This window comes from Aotus nancymaae, unplaced genomic scaffold, assembly GCF_030222135.1.
Source record: "Aotus nancymaae isolate 86718 unplaced genomic scaffold, 86718_ANA_hifiasm-v0.15.2.pri h1tg000025l, whole genome shotgun sequence".
NCBI classification, from domain to species: Eukaryota; Metazoa; Chordata; class Mammalia; order Primates; family Aotidae; genus Aotus; species Aotus nancymaae.
The window spans coordinates 4,100,232-4,121,201 of NW_026988438.1; the positions used below are offsets into that span (position 1 = coordinate 4,100,232).

At 38.4% G+C, this 20,970-nt stretch overlaps 1 protein-coding gene across 4 annotated transcripts in view; it reads left to right on the forward strand.

The window, feature by feature from the left end:
- The first annotated feature begins 483 nt into the window (after positions 1-483).
- AGMO (alkylglycerol monooxygenase) overlaps positions 484-20,970 on the forward strand; it is a 441,694-nt gene continuing 421,207 nt past the window's right edge. For 3 of the 4 annotated variants that reach the window (XM_021674184.2, XM_064380352.1, XM_021674183.2), the window contains exon 1: positions 488-745. The gene's annotated coding sequence lies outside the window, so the exon portion shown is untranslated. Of the gene's footprint in view, positions 746-20,970 lie in introns of all 4 variants that reach the window. The other variant, XM_064380350.1, reaches the window with a different exon arrangement.

Sequence of the window (20,970 nt, forward strand, 5' to 3'; positions counted from 1 at the left end):
GTGGCCCAAGTCGCAGCGGTGGACCCGGGCCTCCCGGGCCTCTTGGGGGCCTAGGAAGGCCCCCGCCTCTGCAGGTTTGGAGATGTCTGTTCCTGCTGCCTGGCTTCTCCTCGATCCTGGCACACATGATCTGATCTCGGAGTGAGGTCGGGGCAGAGCCTGGGCACTGCTGCAACCCAGCCAGGTGTGCATACTCTTGGGGGGAGTGCTGACACATACCAGCCCCCTGCCACCATGGCCCCTCTAAACTTTGGACCCCATCAAGCATGGGAGGGAGACTGAGGGGGGCTGAGGGCAGTTAGGGGCTGAGCTGCTGGCATCCCTTGACTCAGACAGCCTGAGCACTATGAATGGGGTGGGCAGGAAGCAGACAGGCTCCTGGGCAGGAAGGGGCGGGTCTCTGGTGAAGCCCCGCCTTCAAGCCAGGGAGGCCCGAAGCCTGGGGACCCAGGTGCTGGTCCTGCAGAGCGGAGTGGAAGTCTGCGGAGCTGCTTCCGGCTGCAGCCCAATCAGCCTGCACTTCCTCCCCTCTGAGGACCATAAAAGTCGCAGACTCGGTCAAACTCAAGTAGAGGATGGAAGGAGCAGGTGTGGAAAGGCGTTGCCCACCCCAGGGTCTCCTCTGCTGAGAGCTGAAGGGACAACAGCGCAGCCAGCTGTGGGGGGAGCTTTCCGCCCCAGGGTCTCCTCTCAGCTAGAACCTGAGCCCTCACTGGGACGCACCAGCCGCGGAGAGCTACTCACTGTGAGTCTCCTCTGAGCTATTCTGTCGCTCGATGCTCCTCTTTGCCTCGCTCACCCTCCGCTTGGGCGTGGGCCAAGACAGGGAACCTGCCAAATGTCGGGGCTAAAGAGTCGTAACACAAACAGGGCTGAAATACACCCCCTGTCACCACGTTGCTGGCGACAACAAGGAGAAGAGCTGTGGCCCTTCGGAGACCCCAGACCCAGGAGCTCCCCAAGCCGGGGCTATGACACCCTTGTGGGGCTCTGCGGTTCCTGGCGTTTCGAAGTTTCTGGGCACCACCACATTCCTTGGTGTCAGCATGGAAGCTACGTGTGGTACGATTGGTCCAGCCACAGTCTCGCAGGAGCCAGCACAGCTCCCCACCTCACTGCAGCCAGCATGTCTGGCTGTGCACGGTGGCCAGACCCCACGCTTGCCCACACACCCGTCTCTCCTTCCTGCCTAGCTAACCCTTGGCAGGTGTGGGATTCAGGCCAGTAGCTTGAGCTAAGTGCAGCTTACCAGGCCAGGTGGGAGGAATGAGCCCAGCAGGCCTGAGCAAAACTACGACAAAAGTGCCACAGGCCACCCCAAGAATCCCGTGACAGTATATTTAATACCCCAAATAACGGTAATTACTTTTATCTGCCACAGATAGTAACTACATGAAGTGTATCTTCCCCAACACCTAAGGCAACAATATTAGTTTGCAGCATTAGGGAATGAATCATTTTTAAAGTTGTGGAAAGCATGTAAATGTACTTACATATAATTTTAAAATGAATTTTAGTTTGGAAATGCTGATATTATTTTCACTAGTAGAAAACACATGGACACATACACACATACAGCCTTTCAGGTTAATATCTAATCATTTAAAAATACCTGCCAAGATGAAGGAGTCCAACTGCTAAAACCCTATGGGGAGCACAAGGATGAAAAGGAAAAAAGTGATATTGTATGAAGAACCCAATGCAAAATGTGCATTTTAAGTGCAGTGTCAGTAAAAAAATGAGATAGTTAAATATTAAAAACATCAAGCAGAAGGAACTCCTTACGTCGTCGCTATATAAAAAATAACTTAAGTCAATAATAAAATATTTACTATTTTTAATGGAGTCAGTACCCCATTTTAAATACTATGGTACTACTCTATTGCAATCCTGAAGTACAGTAAGTTATAAAAAGACCAAACTTAAGAGGTTTTATTATTTCTTCTGCAGCCTTAAGAACATACAATTGCCTCAAAAATATGTACTTTTTGCTGTTCATAGATAAAACACAAGAAATCCTTGCCCTCCACACAGTTTATGCTTCTCTCCAAATTTTATTCCTTCTCCAAATTCTCGTCCTAATCATTCCATCATAAGAATGAATGATGGAAGAAACTGTCATGAAAGAAAGAAAAACTCAGCTTCTCGATATAAGCTGCTCCTTTCACCCTGTGAGGTCCATGTCTGATCCCACAATGTAATATGGAGAATATAGATTTCCCTAGATATTTATCGCTTCAGATTCTCTCCAAGCCAAGTGAATCTGACATTATCCAATCCCACATATTAAGATGAAAATGGTCTGAAATATTTTAAGAAAATAAGTGAGTGCAAATCACCACTGTCTACCTTTGTTCAGTAGAGAAGAAAAAGGAGAGGACTATAATATTGCTTGAGGGAAAATGACATAGACTAGAAATATTTTCAAATCATGAAATATCTATGATTTTAGATCTCTTGATGCTTAAATGTAGGGTCCAAAATACCTTTCCATTTCTAAATATCTCCAATAGTTTACTGTCTAGTGTTGTTCTATGCTGATAAATGCTAGCCAGCATCTTGCAAATTATCATGCTTTTCTCATCCTACAAATGTGTCCTTTTTAAGGAGAAATGATTGTATTACTAATTTCACAAATTAAACAATGAGAACATATGGTATATTGAGACTATGATGAAAGTATGACATTTTAAATTATTTTGCATGCACATTGATGTTTAATGGCAAGAATTAATCTATGGTGTCTCTTTGTAGTGAGTTACTCAGTACCAAAACACATGACTATGTATTTTTAAGTAACGTGACCATAAATTATGGAATTCAGTAAATCGGCATAGGATAAGCAATGCTGGATTGTACCCAACATTGACTGATGGATGATTACTCTTATGATTTCACAGGACTATTCTATTACCTAGACCTTGCTATATGATTATCCTTCTAGGGAGTTCAGTGACTTGCTGTGTCCATTTCTTAACCAAATCTTGTTATTAACTTATACTATCTATCTTTGTTCATTAATAAATAAAATTGATTTTTATAAAAAATTAACTTTTGCTAGAAGTTTAGGTCAGATGCTCCAGGGTCCTACTTTCACAGGTTTGATCTACTCTAGATGTTAATGGGTTTAGCCAAGCTTCCAGCTGAGTGTAGGATTCTGGAGCATCTCTGAAAGTTGTTGCAGGGACTTACTTTCAACAATCAAGGCCTTTTAATATCTTGGAGTAGCTTTAAAAAAAGAAAAAGACTAATCTGGTTTATAATATAATTTACCGTTTTCCTTTATCCAAGGAGATAAAATGATGCCTAAATCTCATCTCAACGGTGTAGCTTTTTCCTTTTTACCAGACTTATATAGTCATAAGGAACTTTTACACATCCTTCGCTGTATTTATAGTCTTCTCCCATTTTTAGCTCGTAATAAAACACCACATCTGTCGACATAATATGACAGGAGACTGGAAAGAACTAATCAAGAGAGAAAGGTTTAAGAGTTTCCACTGTAACCTGCACCTTTGCCTGGGACTGCTGCTCCTAATCTCTTTGTAAACAGTTGGTAGCTTGTGACATTTCACACAAATGAAGAATAAGATTTCATGTTCAGAAAAACATCATATACCATATAGATCTTATGCAGCAAGTTAAGAAAAAGGAAGAAAAAAATATTATAAGAAAATAAGCACATATTCAAAAGGTACGGAAAGAGAGCGTATTATTGCTAAAAGCACAAGGGCAAGATGCTGCAGTTTTGCCTAATGGGCGGCTGGTATTAAAGAACTCCTGTGTCAAAGGGAGAGCTCCAGGACACCTGGACACATTAGATTGAAGTAAGCTTTACGTATGTATGGTCTATCAAGAATGTAATTAGGGAATCTCTTTCAACAACAATAAAGGTTATTTCTTCCTTTGTGCCTCTTATTAGGCTTTTTTTAAACTTTGTGTTTTGAATTCATTTTAAAGATGATCCTTAGTAAAAAAAAAAAAAAAACAACTTGATAGGAAATTACAATTATTTTATGTTATCTTTTATTAACTCATTTTGATGATTTTCTTCCTTCCAAAATTCTATTTAAAATTTTTCTGAGGCCAGGCAAGGTGGCTCACGCCTGTAATCCTAGCACTTTGGGAGGCTGAGGTAGGTGGATCACGAGGTCAAGAGATCGAGACCATCCTGGCCAACATGGTAAAACCCTGTCTCTACTTAAAATAAAATTAACTGGGCATGGTGGCGCACGCCTGTATTCCCAGCTACTCTGGGGGCTCAGGCAGGAGAATCGCTTGAACCTGGGAGGTGGAGGTTGCAGTGAGCTGAGACTGTGCCACTGCACTCCAGCCTGGTGACAGAGCGAGACTCTATCTCAAAAAAAAAAAAAAAAAAAAAAAAAAAAAATCGAAAATATGGCAGCATATAAATGTTTTTAAAAAACCATATACCAGTTGGTTAACATCTTCTCATCTTCCGACCAAAACTAAATAATAATATTGTCTATACTCTCACCATTTCTTTCCTTTCTGAAACTGTTCCCTGAACTCAATCTTGTCCTTGGAAAATCTAGCTGGGTGAAAGGTATATGTGAGATGCTTCCCAAAATGTCAGTATCTGTATGTATATTCTCTGCCCCCGAGGTTCTGATGCAGCAGAAGGAGCAAGGGTCTGTTGACAATCACAAGTCAGTTGTGAGCAAATCTCTGAGGTGGGCACACAGGCTGAAATTGCAGGGACCAGGACTGGCTTCCTAATCTCCTCAAGTATTTAATATTGAACTGTTTTAAACTATTGCTTTGGGCTCTGACTTTTGGAAACAGTTTTTTTTTTGTAGGAGATTACCACATAAATCCACTTAGGGTCCTAACTTTTCCCCCGACAATAGGAGATGAAAGATGAGAATATAAATTACTTGTGGTCGTAAGTAGGGGAAGCATGACACAAAAGGAGGGGAGGGGATTTGAACAAGGAAGATGAACAAACTGAAGACATCGCTCCTGCACTTTATCATTTTCACCTAGTGGCTTTACAAGACCAACCGAAGTAGTATTTTATAAAACATGATTTTTCTGATACATTTTTGGTTTATATTTTTTAATGAAACATAATTTATTATTTTTCAGTATCTCACCCTTACCTTTCTGCTAGAAATTCATACTATGCTTTGCTTCGGTCTTGCTGCTGGCTTTCCCCTTGTTCAGGAAAATGTTTGCTCTTCACTCTTGCTTCGATGATGTCTGTATTTAAACTACTGTTACCTTGTTAGTCAATGAATTACATTTTGCTTTTAGTAGTAGCTTTTTCTCTAAAATGTCTATAAATCCAGCTCTAGGAAACTTGGTATAATGACAAGTATTTTTAGCTTTACATGGCAAGTACTATTGCAGAAATTTCCAACTAAGAATCTCTTTCACAGTCAAAACGACATTTAACAAAATACTCATATATGATAAATGAATGTTATGGCCCCATATTAAGGATTCAAAAATATTTATGTAATTTAAAATATAATCAACTGTATATTTCCCAATAGTAGATTTTACATGGAACATGTAGAGGAGTAATTTTAATAGTCCAGGATATATCAGTCTGTTTGATTACAGCTACAGGCCTTATATGTCTTCATATATTTTTGCAGGAAAAAGATTTTACTTCTTTCTAGTTAAATTAGTATACAGAAAATGTCAAGGCATCATCCTAGCTTATTTCTAGCCACTCCCAGAAACTCCAGATATTGGAGTCACAGTTTACTAGTTCTATGTGGTACTGTCTCATCTCCAAATCTTTTATTACGTCTATTTTTTTTTTTTTTTTTTTTGAGGCAGAGTCTTACTCTGTCACCCAGGCTGGAGTGCAATGGCATGATCTCAGCTCACTGCAACTTCTGCCTCCCAGGCTCAAGTGATTCTCCTGCCTCAGCCTGTCGAGTAGCTGGGGCTACAGGCATGCACCACCATGCCCAGCTAATTTTTGTATATTTTTAGCATAGACAGGGTTTCACCATGTTGGCCAGGATGGTCTTGATCACTTGACCTTGTGATCTACCTGCCTTGGCCTCCCAAAGTGCTGGGATTACAGGCATAAGCCCCCGTGCTTGGCCACAGTATTTTTTTCCTGCTTCTAACATTGCAACGAATGCTCCAAGTTTCCTTTGTTTGTTTTTGTAACTGTGTAGCTTCTCTTCAACGTTTATCTGGCAGAATTCATTCCTCCTCTTGCTTGGAACCCCTTCCCTGCCTGCAATTAACAAGCCTGCACCCATTCTTCCAGATTCTGCTTTTACAGAGCCCCTGCAGGATGGCACAGGTTCTCCTCTGCAGTAGGAGTCTGTCTGAGGGAAAGGCAACAGTAGGGGATAGAATCTAAATTGCTCAACTGAGATTCTGAAACAGTTGCCAGGATTGGCTCTTATACTCCTTCACCACCTTTCTGAAAGTTTCCATAAATAATAACAATTATTTTTTTTCAAACTAACCATTAGGCTTTTCTACCAAAATCAAGGTGGAAACTTTTCCTGCAATGAAAGTGTCTGTAGTCCCCCATCCCCATTCTTATTCATTGAAAATAAAAACGACTTTTAGATCTCTACCATACTTTCTTTACTACAATCAAGAAAATAATATATTTATAAGATATATGCTTGTGTTGAATGTAAAAATGCATTATTTTCCTTTAGATAACAAGTTTATAAATGGATTGATCATTTTTCACCAAACATTTGTTCTTTGTGTAGCCTAGGAGTGATTTATAAACTAGTTTTTTTACCATGAAAATAACATTTATTAGAAAGAGATTTTTATGTAAATATGCCGAGAGAGAAAGAGAGAAAAAAATTACATAGAATTTCGAATCTTCATGTACTTATAAATTAGATTAAGGCTTGCAAGCAATTTAAAATGTAAATCTGTTTAGTTATCCACAGTTTTCAAATATTATTAAGTCTTTATATATAGGCTGATATTGAGACAGGAATGTCTTCTGTAAAGCTGCAAACTAAAGGAGAGACTATATTTCCAGCATAAACTGATGTTTCAGGAGCATCAAGTTTCCAGTTGAGTGGGAAAACGATACTGAGATTTAAAAAATGGACTATGAGTTTTATGAATTTTACTTCAAATATGTAAAGTAATACTTCCATTTCCCTTTTATAAATTTGCTTTTCCTTTATGCACTTAAAAGAGTTCATTACCAACATGACAATTTGTGTGTTTCGGACTTTCACCATAGCTGTTTCAGATGAACAGTAACAGGTGGCAAAGCGTTCACATCATGCATATTCAGGCTGCCAGCGATGGCAAATGCAAACAGTCAGGTCCAGACATATAAAAAATACTGTTTTCCTAGACACTTTTCCTGTAATAGGACACATCTCCACCTGGAATAAATCCACAGATACTTCAAAGTGTAATAAATCCCCATCCAAGCTTATTAGCTCTTTCATTTCCTAGATCCACTCCTCCTGTTTGTCTTACTCAATCTATACCACTGCCATCCTCCTAGATGCCCGTTAGAATTTTAAGTCAAATTTGCCTCTCTTCCTTCTGCTTTATTTTCTATTTTAACACTGAAACTGGTGGTAGATAGCTCAGTTAACTTCACTTTAAGTCTATTCTTTTGGGCTCCATCTTTGTTCTCATTATCTTGGCAAGACATTCATTATCATTGGAGATCTGGATGATTTGATCTTTTTCCAGAAAGGATTTGTTTTCTTCTGAAATTCTTTTAGGATAAGGCATATAACCTTAATTCAATCAGGAATGAAGTAATTTGAAACTGAGTTTTAATCTAGTGTAGGGATGATATGCTTCTAATTCTTCCTTTTTCTTGCAACTCTTTGGGTTTCTCTTCATTATTGGAAACAAGAACTTTAATTTTTGCCCCATATTCCCATACGCACCTTGAGCTCCAGCAGATTGCTGAAAATTCTACTGAGCTTGAAGTTCTGACAACTGTCTTCTCTCAGTCCAGTCATTTAGCCTCTTAGTTGATGCCTGGAATTGTAACTAAATGTCAGGATCACTTATTTTCACTTTTCTTCTCCTTAGGGCCTTGGCTAATCAAGTCCTACCTACCCTGTTTGCTCTCTACTATCTTAAAATAGGGGTGCTTTAAAAAATGTGATAAAGGTTACACAACATAAAAACCCCTTCTAAAGTGAACAAGTCAGTGACACTTAGTACATTCACAATTCTGGGCAATCGCTATCTCTGTCTAGTTCCAAACATTCCATCCCAAAAGAAAACCCGATACTCATTAAACATGTACTCCCATCTCCCTCTTACCCTCTAGAGCCCCTGAAAACCACCAGGCTACCTTCTGTCTCCATGAATTCCCTCTCCATGAATTTCTGTTCTGGATATTTCATATGATTGAAATTATCCAATATGTGGCATTTGTGTTTCACTTTTTTACTTAACATAATGTTTTCCAGGTTCATTTTTGCTTTAACATGTATCAGTGCTTTATTCTTTTTTATGAGTAATAATATTCCATTGTATGTATAGACCACGTTTTTGTTAATTCATCTGTTGATGGACATTGGACTGTTTCTACTATTTGGCTTTTATGAATACTGCTGATAAACATATGTGTCCAAGTATTTGTTAAGTACCTGTTTTGGTCTTTGGGGGGTATATGCCTGAGAGTGGAATTGGTGGGTCATACGGTATTCCTATGATTAACTTTTTGAGAAAACATCAAACTGTTTTCCATAGTGGCTGAATCATTTTACATTCCTAGAGCAATGTAGGAGAATTCCAGTTTCTTAACATTTTCCAACACTGGTTATATTTTGTTTGTTTGTTTTGATACCAGCCAGCCTTTCTAGTGGGAACAAAAGGGGTACATTATTGTGGTTTGGGTCTGCATTTCCCTAATGACAAACATTGAGCATCTTTTCATGTGATTGTTTGCCGTTTGTATTTCTTCTCTGGAGAAATGGCTATTCAAGTCTTGGGCCCATTTTTAAATTGGGTTGTCTTTTTTGTTGTTGAGTTCACCATGTATTCTGGACACTACTCTTTGCAGGTATATGATTTGAAAGTATTTTCTCACATTTTGTAAGTTGTGTTTTTACTTTCTTAAATATATTATTTGATACGTGGAAGTTTATAATTTTGATGAACTCCAATTTATTTTGTCTTTTGTTGTTCATGATGTTGGTGTCATATCTAAGAAGTCATCACCTAATCTAAGGAACTAAGGTCATAAACACTTAATCTTGAATTTTATTTTGAGAGTTCTAGAGTTTTAGCTTTCATTTCTTGATTGTTAATCCATCTGAGTTAATTTTCATGTGGTGCGGTAGGAGGTAAAATTCAGCTTTATTCTTTTGTATGTGGATACCCAGTTTTCTCAGAACCATATTTTGAAAAGACAATTCATTATCCTTTGAATGGTCTTGGGACCCTTGTCAAAAATCAATTGAACATGGATGTTTGTAGGTTTATTTCTAAATTCTCAATTATATTTCACCAGTCTATATTTCAAGCCTCTGTCAGTACTACACTGTTTTGATTACAGTGGCTTTGTAATAAATGTTTAAAAATGGAAAATGTGAATCTGACTTTTTTTCTTCTTTTTCAATATTGTTTTGGATATTTGGAGTCTCTTACAATTTCATATAAATTGAAGATTGGATTTTTTCATTTCTGCCAAAAACGTTGTTAGAATTTTGATAAGGATTGCGCTGAATCTGTAGATCGCTTTGATATCTATAGATATTGTTATCTTAATAATAGTAGGTTTTCTAATCCATGAATATAGGATAATAACAGTAAATTTTCCTATCCATAAACACATTTATTTTGGAGTTCTTTAATTCCTTTCAACACTATTTTTAAAAATAGGCTATTTTTATAGCAAAGTGAAACTAAATGAAAAGTACAAAAAAATCCCCTTTCCTCTGCTCCCTTTCACCCCCAACAGCTTTCTCATTATCAACATCTGCATCTGAGTGGCACGTTTGTTACAGCCAATGAACCTACACTGACACATTATCACCGAAAATCTATACATAAGACTACATCACTCTTTCTGTTTTAAATTCTGTGGGTTTGGACAAATACATAATGACATGTACCCGCCATTATAGTATTCTATAGAGCATTTTCACTGTCTCAGAAATCCTCTGTGTTCCAGCCTTTGATTTTTTTCCCCACCCTAACCCCAACAATCATCATTCTTTTTACTGCCAACCAAGTTTTGTCTTTCCAATGTTTTATGTAGTTGGAGTAATATAATAAATTATTTAAGTTTTTCATATCGGATTCCTTCAACTTAGTACTACTCATTTAAGACTTTTTCTGGGTTGGTAGCTCATTTCTTTTTTCTTTTTTTAAAAAAAAAATTATTTTTTGAGAAGGAGTCTCGCTCTGTTGCACAGGCTGGAGTGCAGTGGCTCAATCTCGGCTCACTGCAACCTCCGCCTCTTGGGTTCAATGATTTTCCTGCCTCAGCCTCCTGAGTAGCTAGGATAACAGGCACCTGCCATCATGCCTCGCTGTTTTTTATATTTTTAGTAGAAATGGGGTTTCACCATGTTGGCCAGGCTGGTCTCGAACTCCTGACCTCAAGTGATCCACCTGCCTCGGCCTCCCAAAGGGCTGGATTACAGATGTGAGCCACCGCACCTGGCCTGATAGCTCTTTTTTTTTTTTTTTTTTTTTTTTTTTTTTTTTTTTTAACACCGAATAACATTCTATTTTCTGGGTGTAGCACAATTTATTTACCCATTCATCTACTGAAGAACTGGTTACTTCCAGTTTTTGGTGATTATAAACAAAGCTACTATAGACATCTGTGTGAGGGTTTTGTGCAGACTAAAGTTTTTAATTCATTTGAATAAATACCAAGGAAGACAATTTCTGGATCATATAGTAAGAGTGTGTTTGGTTTTATTAAAAAGTGACAAACTTTGTTCCAAAGTAGTTGGAGCATTTTGCATTCTCACCAGCAATGAATGAAAGTTCCTATTTTCTGCATCTTCACTAGCATTTGGTATTTGTCAGTGTTTTGATATTTGGTCACTCTAAGAGATGTGTAGTTTTATTTTATTGCCCTTTTAATTTGTAAGTCCCTAATGATCAAATAGAGTTTTTAAGTATAATTTTTTCATGTTATGTATTTTTTTTCTCCATGGGAGAGTTCCTCTGCAACAAAGTTGTCTATCCTTATTGAAGGTACAATTCTAAAGCACTCTAAAGGTTTAATTAGGGTCAAATGTTTATTGACCACCTACTTTGGCCCAAGCACTATGCTATGTACTTGGTACTCAATGAATAAAGGAAATGTAGTTTCATGTTCCTATTGTATTTAGATACTTAAGATCGTACATTGTATCTGTTTATAGCCCTTTCTGACTTTTTCATTAGATTACAAGCAAATCAATAGTAAACTCTCTCTCTCTCTCTCTCTCTCTCTCTCTCTCTCTCTCTCTCTGTGTGTGTTTATGTATACATAGTTGGTGTCAACAAGAAAATAAAATTTTGGTAAGAGAACAATTATCTTCTCTTTTGCATTTTCTAATTAACATTTCTTTAATGCCATTAAATCTGTCAAAAGGGAGCTAAGTATATAGCAATATATACTTAGTATATATAAAGTCTAAGCTGTATTCACAGCCTCAAGAAAATTATAATGTATCTGAGAGCATTAAGAATGGAACATAGAATCCTTAAAAATTTTAATCTTAGGCATCTGTTATGAGACTATACATTAGAATATGGACTGTGTTAATCCAATCTTTTTTTTTTTTTTTTTTTTTTTCTTTTGAGACGGAGTTTCGCTCTTGTTACCCAGGCTGGAGTGCAATGGCGTGATCTCGGCTCACCACAACCTCTGCCTCCTGGATTCAAGCAATTCTCCTGCCTCAGCCTCCCGAGTAGCTGGGACTACAGGCATGCACCACCATGCCTAGCTAATTTTTGTATTTTTTAGTAGAGACGGGGTTTCACTTTGTTGACCAGGATGGTCTCGATCTCTTGACCTCGTGATCCACCCGCCTCAGCCTCCCAAAGTGCTGGGATTATAGGCGTGAGCCACACCCCTGGCCCCGATCCAATCTTAAAACATTATTTACATTATACTAAAGTGTATTAGTTTTTCAATGTCTCTGATCTATTCCCCATTGAATCTACTTCATCCCACCCTACTTAAATGTGGCTCTGTACTTCTCTCACACACTTTGCACTATATTTAACCCTACTATTGTAATTTGATTAGTCAGTTCTCTACAGTCTAATGTTTAACGTTATCACGGCATTATATTTACATTTCTGACTTGGATGTTATACAACTTGCTATAAAATTATTCCCAGTTGACTTTTCACCTCAAAACACAGCATTTCTAAAACTGAGTTTACCATTGTTTTCCACAATGCCTATTTTCCAGGTCCAGTTATATGTGAGCTCATTCTTTTAGAAATGTGGTCTTAAATTCTTGGAGTAATTACTTCAAATGTTCTTTTTCTCCATATCCAGTCTTACATTTTAATCACTCTTTTGTCCATTCCTTTTATCGAATTCCCTTCATCACCACCAGGTTCTGACCGCCTCACACCTGAGGATATTGCCAATGGCTGCCAGTCCTGTGAAACACTGTTAGATTAATTTTCTTACACCATTTTTCATGCTTTTTTCTAATGTGACTGTAAATTCCTCTTCAGATCACTCTCTCACTGCAGAAAAGCACCTGTGTAGCTCCAGCAAATCAAAACTACTGATTTGTGGCCTGGCGCAGTGGCCCAAGCCTGCAATTCCAGCACTTTGGGCTGCTAAGGCGGGCGGATCAGGAGGTCAAGAGATTGAGACCATCCTGCCCAACGTGGTGAAACCCTGTCTCTATGAAAAGTACAAAAAATTATCTGAGCATGGTGGTATGCGCCTGGAGTACCAGCTACTCGGGAGGCTGAGGTAGGAGAATCACTTGAACCTGGGAGGCAGAGGTTGCAGTGAGCCAAGATCATGCCACTGCACTCCAGCCTGGCGACAGAGTGAGACTCCTCTCAAAACAAAACAAAACCTACTAATTTGTTCACAGAACTTGCTTCCCGGACTTTATGACCCATACTCCCAATTAAAATGTATCCTCATTCTCATTCTTACTCAGATGTCAATAACCTACATCCAACTTTCTGTCTGATACTTCCCTAAATTTTCACTCTTGTCAATTTCTGTAGCTCTTATGGAGTCTACTATTTCATTTTATTGTGACCCATATTTTTATGTTGTGTTTCCACAACACTATTGCAAATTCTCGTTGGGGATGGTAAGATGAGTTTCCTCTTCCTAACCCAGATAATGGCCACAATATATATTGCAGTAGTGCTGTGGAAACACAACACAATATATGGCCATTATCTGGGTTAGGAAGGGGAAACTCCTCTTATATGGTGTAGTTCAATGTTTCCTATACTGAATGGCGACCTTGTAGTCGGAAAAAGTCAGTTAGAGACGATGCCACGGCACGGTTTTCTCTTCTGAAGGAAAGGTGGCATCCTTTAACATTTATTTATTTTAAAATGCTTTCTGACAGTTTCCTTTTTGTAAGAACGTGGGCCAGGCCCCATGAACAGCCAATGAAGAAAACATTTTAGAGGCTTTATTAATTATTGTTCTAGGCACATTGTGTTATGTCTTCTTAATTTTCTCGGGCCTAAGTCTTTTAGAAAAATTTATTAGCCGTAAGTTGTGTAAATATTTTCAAGGTTAGAGGGAAGAATCCCTGAACCTCAAAGCAGCATGAACATTCATTGAGGAAAAATCTATTTAAACTAGAGCCATATTATGCCAAGGAGACAGGTCTTTAACTCTGCTTTATACATCAACACAATGGAGTTTTTCCAGGCAGGCCAGGGTCTATGCCAGTTTTGCCTCAGCGAAATCGAGAGAGCAGGCCTTCCTATTTTAAGAACTCATAAGCCATGAGTATTGCAGTCATCCAAACATCTCCGTTTTCAAAGTTCATAATGTCAGAATTTCTTTCAGCTTCCTCTAGCTTGCTTTGAAAAAGGTTTACACTCAGGGCTGATGTTTAGAAATTAATGAGTTCTGTAAAAGTCATACTCCAAAGTGTGACTTTGGAGTTCATTGGAAGTTTCTTGGAATTTTAATATTTGGATCAATAAAAAATATCTTATGTAATACTTGTTTGCAGCAGGAGTTATAAAAAGAATGCCTTTAGATTTTTGTTGGGAGTTAAAAAAAGTTCATTTCCATTTTCTATATCAATACCTGTACCCTGATAATTTAATAGATTGCAAAGATTTGATTTAATTAATTCAAACTTTTAATAATTATATAAGATGATTAAATGTCTTTGCAAAGATATTAATATAAACTTCTGCTAGTAGTCACTAGAAGCAAAACCTTGTCAAAAACTTTCCCCTTTTTTGATGCTCTCTTTATGGAAGAATTCTCTAGTAGTAGAGAGCTAGATAGAAAAAGAAGAAAAGTAAGTAATAAGGAACAGACAAAACAAATAGGACACACATGAAAGACAGTAGACTTAAACCTATCCATATCAATAATCATATTAAATAGAAATGCATTATGTACCATGATCAGGAAGCACTCATCAGATTAGACATGAAACCAAGACCAAGGTATATGCTGCTATACGAAGCACAGTTAAAGTATAAAGACACAAATAAAAGTAAAATGATAGAAAGATATATACAATGATAATACTAACCAAAAGAGAGTTGAAATGGCCATTTTAATATTGGAAGGAGTAGATTTCAGAGAAAAAATATACTCACTGATAAAGAAGTCTACTTTATAACAATGAAGAGTATATATATAGAGAGAGAGAGAGAGAGAAGGACAGAGAGAGAGAGAGAGAGAACTTACAGCATTTCTAAATATTTATCACCCAATAACAGAGCTCAAAAATACATAAAATAATAAATTATAAGAAGAATCAAAATATCCACAGTTATAGTCAGATGTTTCAATGATTATTTTCTCAAAAACAAATGGCACAAGTAGAAATTGCTAAGGATGTGGAAACTTGAGCCCTGTTGTATTTGTCCATTCTCACACTGCTATAAAGGCATACTGAGACTGGGTAATTTATGGAGAAAAGAGGTTTAATTGACACACTTCAACAGGCTGTACTAGAGGCATTGCTGGGTGTATCTCAGGGAACTTACAGTCATGGCAGAAAGCAAAGAGGAAGCAATCACAATCTTCACATAGTGGAGCAGAAGAGGGAGAGAGCAAAGGGCGAAGTGCTACTTTTAAACAACGAGATCTTGTGAGAACTCACTATCACGAGAACAGCAAGGGAGAAATCCACCCCCATGATGCAGTCACCTCCCACAGAGCTCCTCCTGCAACACTGGGGATCACAATTCAACATGAGATGAGTCCACACCGGCCCCTCCAAAATCTCATGTCCTTCTCACATTTCAAAATGCAGTTATCCCTTCCCAACAGTCCCCGAAGTCTTAACTCATTCCAGCATTAACTCAAGGTCCAAGTACAAAGTTTTATCTGAGAACAGGCAAGTCCCTTCAGCCTATGAGTCTGTAAAATAAAAAACAAGTTAGTTACTTCCAAGTTGCAACGGTGGTTCAGGCATTGGATAAATAGTCTTGGTCCAAAAGGGAGCTATCAGCAAAACTAAAGGGGCTACAGGCCCCATGCAAGCCCCAGCAGGGCAGTCATCAAATCAGAGCTCCAAAATAGTCTCCTTTGACTCCATATTTCACATCTAGGCCACAGTGGTGCCAGGGGTGGGCTCCTGAAGCCTTGGGCAACTCTATTCTTCTGTCTCTGCAGGGTACAGTGCTCATGACTGCTTTCACAGGCTGGTATTGAGTGTCTGAGGCTTTTCCAGGCACATGGTGCATGCTGTCAGTGGATCTACCATTCTGGGGTCTAAAAGCTGCACAAGGAAATTATGCTCCAAATATGAAGCAAACTAAAATATGGCATGATTTTAAACAGTTGACTGTGTGTCTTAAATAAGAATATTAGTAACATTTTATTTGTATAGTCCAGGGTTCCTGACACTGGAATACAGAAAAAGAAATATAATCCTTGTATATTTTTTGGCTAGAAATCAACATTATTATTATTATTATTATTTTTTTTTTTTTTTGAGACGGAGTTTCGCTGTTTCCCAGGCTGGAGTGCAATGGCGCGATCTCGGCTCACCACAACCTCCGCCTCCTGGGTTCAGGCAATTCTCCTGCCTCAGCCTCCTGAGGAGCTGGGATTACAGGCACGAGCCACCATGCCCAGCTAATTTTTTGTATTTTTTTTTTTTTTAGTAGAGGCGGGGTTTCACCATGTTGACCAGGATGGTCTCGATCTCTTGACCTCGTGATCCACCCGCCTTGGCCTCCCAAAGTGCTGGGATTACAGGCGTGAGCCACCGCGCCCGGCAACATTATTTTTATATTCACATAATTCACGGATCCCGTTGTTTATTTCCAAACTTTAGAGTGAACAAATCTTGTGAGACTTGTTTGGAATTGCAAAAGAGATTCATGTATTAACACTGATCTTGTGAAAGAAGAGCTCACCAAGGATGTGGCATGACAGTGGAAGTTGGCAGGAAAGGTGGAAGGAAAAAGAAGTTAAAAAATAGGAGACAAGGGATATTGTTGAAAGGTGATTGAATAAGAACAGAGATTTAAATAAGCGATTTAAAGTTACAATTGTAATAGCAATATAAATAATCTAGAAACAGCAATATGTAAAGGAGAATATGTGGAGTAGCGTGATGGCGAGAGTGAGCACAAATCATCAGGCGGCCAGGAGCTAACAGTTCAAACTGATAGTTCAAGGTTATCACTAACATAATTAAAGATACTAAAAGTTGAGAGAATTCTGTTTCTAGGAAGTAGTACTGAGGTACAGAGAAAGAATGATGCTTTTCAACATTATGTCTTCTGTACTGCTTTTTTCAAATACATACAATTATTAAATAAATAATTGTATTATAATTATATAAAATATATACCATGTAATATATAGCATGCATTAGTCATACATTTTACGTTAATTGTATAAAATCTTTATATCTTTATATATTATATTGCATTTTATAAAGTATATTTAATTATTCAAGTTATATAATAAAATTATATAAATTACCATATAAAACAATAATTTATTATTTTCCCTGGCATTTAAATCATATGAGTTGCTTCTGTAATAATGCCTCATCTTTAAGTTGAATCAGCTTGGATTTATAGCTTTTATTTATTCTTTACATTCTTATGCTGATTACAGTGTCTAGCATATAGTAGATGCTCAATAATATGGCACGGACATATAGCTGCCACGATGATGTTGTAGCCTTAAAAAATACTGTGACACACTTTAAGTAATTTTATCTGCTACTTCACTTTTCTCTGCCTTTCATTCTAGGAAATTCTAGTATATAATAAATTACAGGCTAGTGGTAAGTGCCCATTTTCAAGAAAATGAAGGGAAACATATTATGGTTTTTGAATGCCTGTTGTAAGGTTTGTTTTTGGGTTCTTGCCACGTTTAAAATGAAGAAACAGGCCAGCATGAAAATAATCCAATGCAAAGGAATTTATTCAGGCTCCTAGGTGAGGTTCTGCAGTCCAGACAGGAGGGGCCGGAGAAGTTGCACGGACTCCTCTTAGGCAGGGGGTTTTATAGGGAGTGGAGGCGTCTGATTGGTTGTGCCCAAGGTAAGTGGGACAAAATGGAGGGGAGTGGGGCCTGGATGGAACAAAATGGCAGGGAGTGGGGCCCAAATAGGACAAAATAGTAGGCAGGGAGTGGGGCCCAGATGGGACAAAATAGTAGGCAGGAAGACAAAATGGCAGGCAGGGAGTGGGGCCCAGATGGGACAAAATAGTATCAGGTAGGTCCTGGCAGGGCTTTTTTCCCAGGCTCCCGGGGGGGGAGGGGTCTGTCCGAGCCCCCGGCGAGGCAACCGGCATTACACCTGTGACTTGCTTCATATCATTATATTTAGTCTTTACTACAACCATTGGTATAAGCCTCAATAAAAGGTCATTGAGCAAATAAATATCCTTAAAAGATATAGTTAGTTCAGTTGAAAACATAAGTAAACAAAGCATCAGAAAACTTCAGCATCGTTTTCGGAGTTGTACTGTTAATAGAACTAGTAAGTGGTTTGAAATTTGCATCTGGTCAACCTCAGCAACTAGGGTTTCCCATTATGCCCCAATGTGGCACTTGGCATCAGCCTGTGGGTTCTGTGTGGTAGCTCAGTATCATGGGTTTTGTTTTCTAAATTAATAAAGTTTTATTTGACGTTAAGGGAAGCACTGTATGTCTGATCCTTGAATGATCTTCCAGAATGATGATGACAGTGCTTTTCTCATCCCTGATTAACCGGCTGACAGTCTGCAGCTACTTTCCCAAGCTGAGCTACAGCTCTGGGAGGGGCACACTATTGACTTGGAATACCCAGTTTTCCCAGAAAGAAACTAGTAGGAAATTGAGGTAAAAGCAATAGCAGCTATTACATTTAACATTGTTAAAACCTACATAAATCTGACTACATGTATTTTGTCAATGTAGTATATTAAGGAATAATATTTGACTAGGCTTTGTCATATCATTGACTTTGAAGCTCTACCAAGGAAGCTGGCTCAGTCATAATGGCCCGATCCAAGCATATTCAATTTTCAGTTAGATATGTCAGTGCCATGTTTGTTTTTTTAAGTAGAGTCACACACACACACACACACACACACACCCCCCAACAAAAGTGAAACCACACTTAACCCAGAGTGGCTGGCCAGAGTACAGCTTTTGGTTTGGCGTTCTCTGTACCAATACTGTGCTATACTTGGTAACCAGACTAATAGTAAATGGCATAGAAAGCCCTAAAAGTAGAGCAGTGCCAGTTTTGATATAGCCTGTCTCGGAAAAACAATATAAAAGTCCCTTTTCAAGGATGCTCTCTTTTTGTTAGCTTGTTTCAGTATGCCAAGATCATGCTAAATGATAGAAATAGGTTGCACTGGCTCAGTTCTCAATAGCATTTCAAATCCAGTAAGTGGCAGCTTATTTCACATCGTTCTGTCTAGCCTCTGTCCGGCTTACTCTTTATGGGTTGTGTTTAGTTCAGGTCCAGTACTCAGAAATTCAAACAGGAAGCATCTGGGGATTCTCTGTTTTGAAGCACAGATGGGTCAGGAACAGCCTAGTGAAGTGAGAATATTGCCTGCTTTCCAAGGAGGCTGAATTTCTGATTCCACCCAAGTTTGACAGATATCATTAATTCCTTTAGATATTGCAATAATTTTTATCAAATGGAATGTAAAAATGTAATTACTATAAAGCACTCTGAAGTCAGTAGGTGGGAAAATTCCAGTTTCTTACTTTCTAATTCGTAACATTTTTAAACATTGTCATTGTTTGAACCAGATTGTACAATTTCAGTTTTCACTTCCCGGACAGGCCACTACCTTCTCTTTGGCATCCCTCTGAAGTCATTTCTGCTAAGACAGCGAGCACACTAGAGCTCAAGGCTGAGCTTACATGATTTTCATTAACAGGACTGCAGACTCCTCAGGTAGCTTTTCTTTCTTTTTGTTTTTTTTGAGACACAGTCTTGCTCTGTCGCCCAGGCTGGAGTGCAGTGGCGTAATCTTGGCTCACTGCAACCTCCACCTCCTGGTTGAAGTGATTCTTGTGCCTCAGCCTCCCGAGTAGCTGGGATTACAGAAGTATGCCATTATCACACCTGGCTAATTTTTTGTACTTTTAGCAGAGACGGAGTTTCACCATGTTGGCCAGACTAGTCTCAAACTCCTGACCTCAAATGATCAGTCTCCCTCAACCGCTCAAAGTGCTGGGTTTACAGGCCTGAACCACCACGACTGTTCAGCTTTTATTTCTTTTTCAGCTTTAAAATAAAGTGATGATCCATAAATGTTCTTTTTAATGTAGGCATAGTTATCTTTGTCTTTTGTCACTCTTAAAAATTATTAACATGGCCTTAAATAATTTAATACACTTTATGACCCCTAGTTTTCTTTTTCTGCAATACAGTGACAGAAGAGGGCTCATATATGAGGACTTTTATAAGATCAGATGATGCAATATTCATCAAACTTTAGTTTTATGAGTATCAATTCTAAAAATTTTGCCAGACTATTTTTAAAATGTCTTTTATTTCACCTTAAAAATAAACAAAATTACTTAGAAAACTTTATTCATTTCCATAAATGAATGGTAGTTTAAGAAATAATACAACAAAAGTAAAGTGTCATTCAACATTTTAAAAATCAATAAAAATAACAAACACAAATAATGAAAATCTATAAATGCATAATGGAAAAATGTTTCTGAATGAATGAAATTATCAAATATCAGTTGGAAATGAACTCAGCATTGGTCTCAGCATTGCTTGCTTTAAGATGTAAATGAGTGTTTATTGCAAGACGTTTCTGTGTTTTCCTTTGATATTAATTAGCATAGGAATGCCAGATGATAGATGTATAGAGCATATGACATATTCAAAAATCTCACTTTGAATTTTAATGCAGGTGGGCAGCCTGTTAAGTGGAGGAGGAGAACAAAGTAAATACAAACTCACTCATGCCCCCCCATCCCAGACTTGGGTCCCACTTCACCCTCACTTCAGGAAAAGGGATTCTAGGAAACCTGCGAAATTAAAATGACCTAATCCTCACCCCTTATCACTCCCTACTGTGGCGTCCTACTGTTAAATTCCATTTGGCCTAAAGCTGCTTCCTTACATATTTTAAGTTTGGCCTAAAGTGTTTTTACATACTGAACTGGAACGTACCTGGATGTGTAAGTAGACCTAACCTACCCTTGTAACAAGCAGCCCGGCCTCAGCCAATCTCAGCAGCCATCCCTCAACCACTCACAGGCAGCCACCTGGTTGCCCCGCCCGGCTGTTTCTGTACCCCCCTTTCATTTTCTATATATCACTTTCCTTTTTCGGTCCAAAAATCCTCTTTAACCAACAAGACTGAGTTGCTCAGAACCTA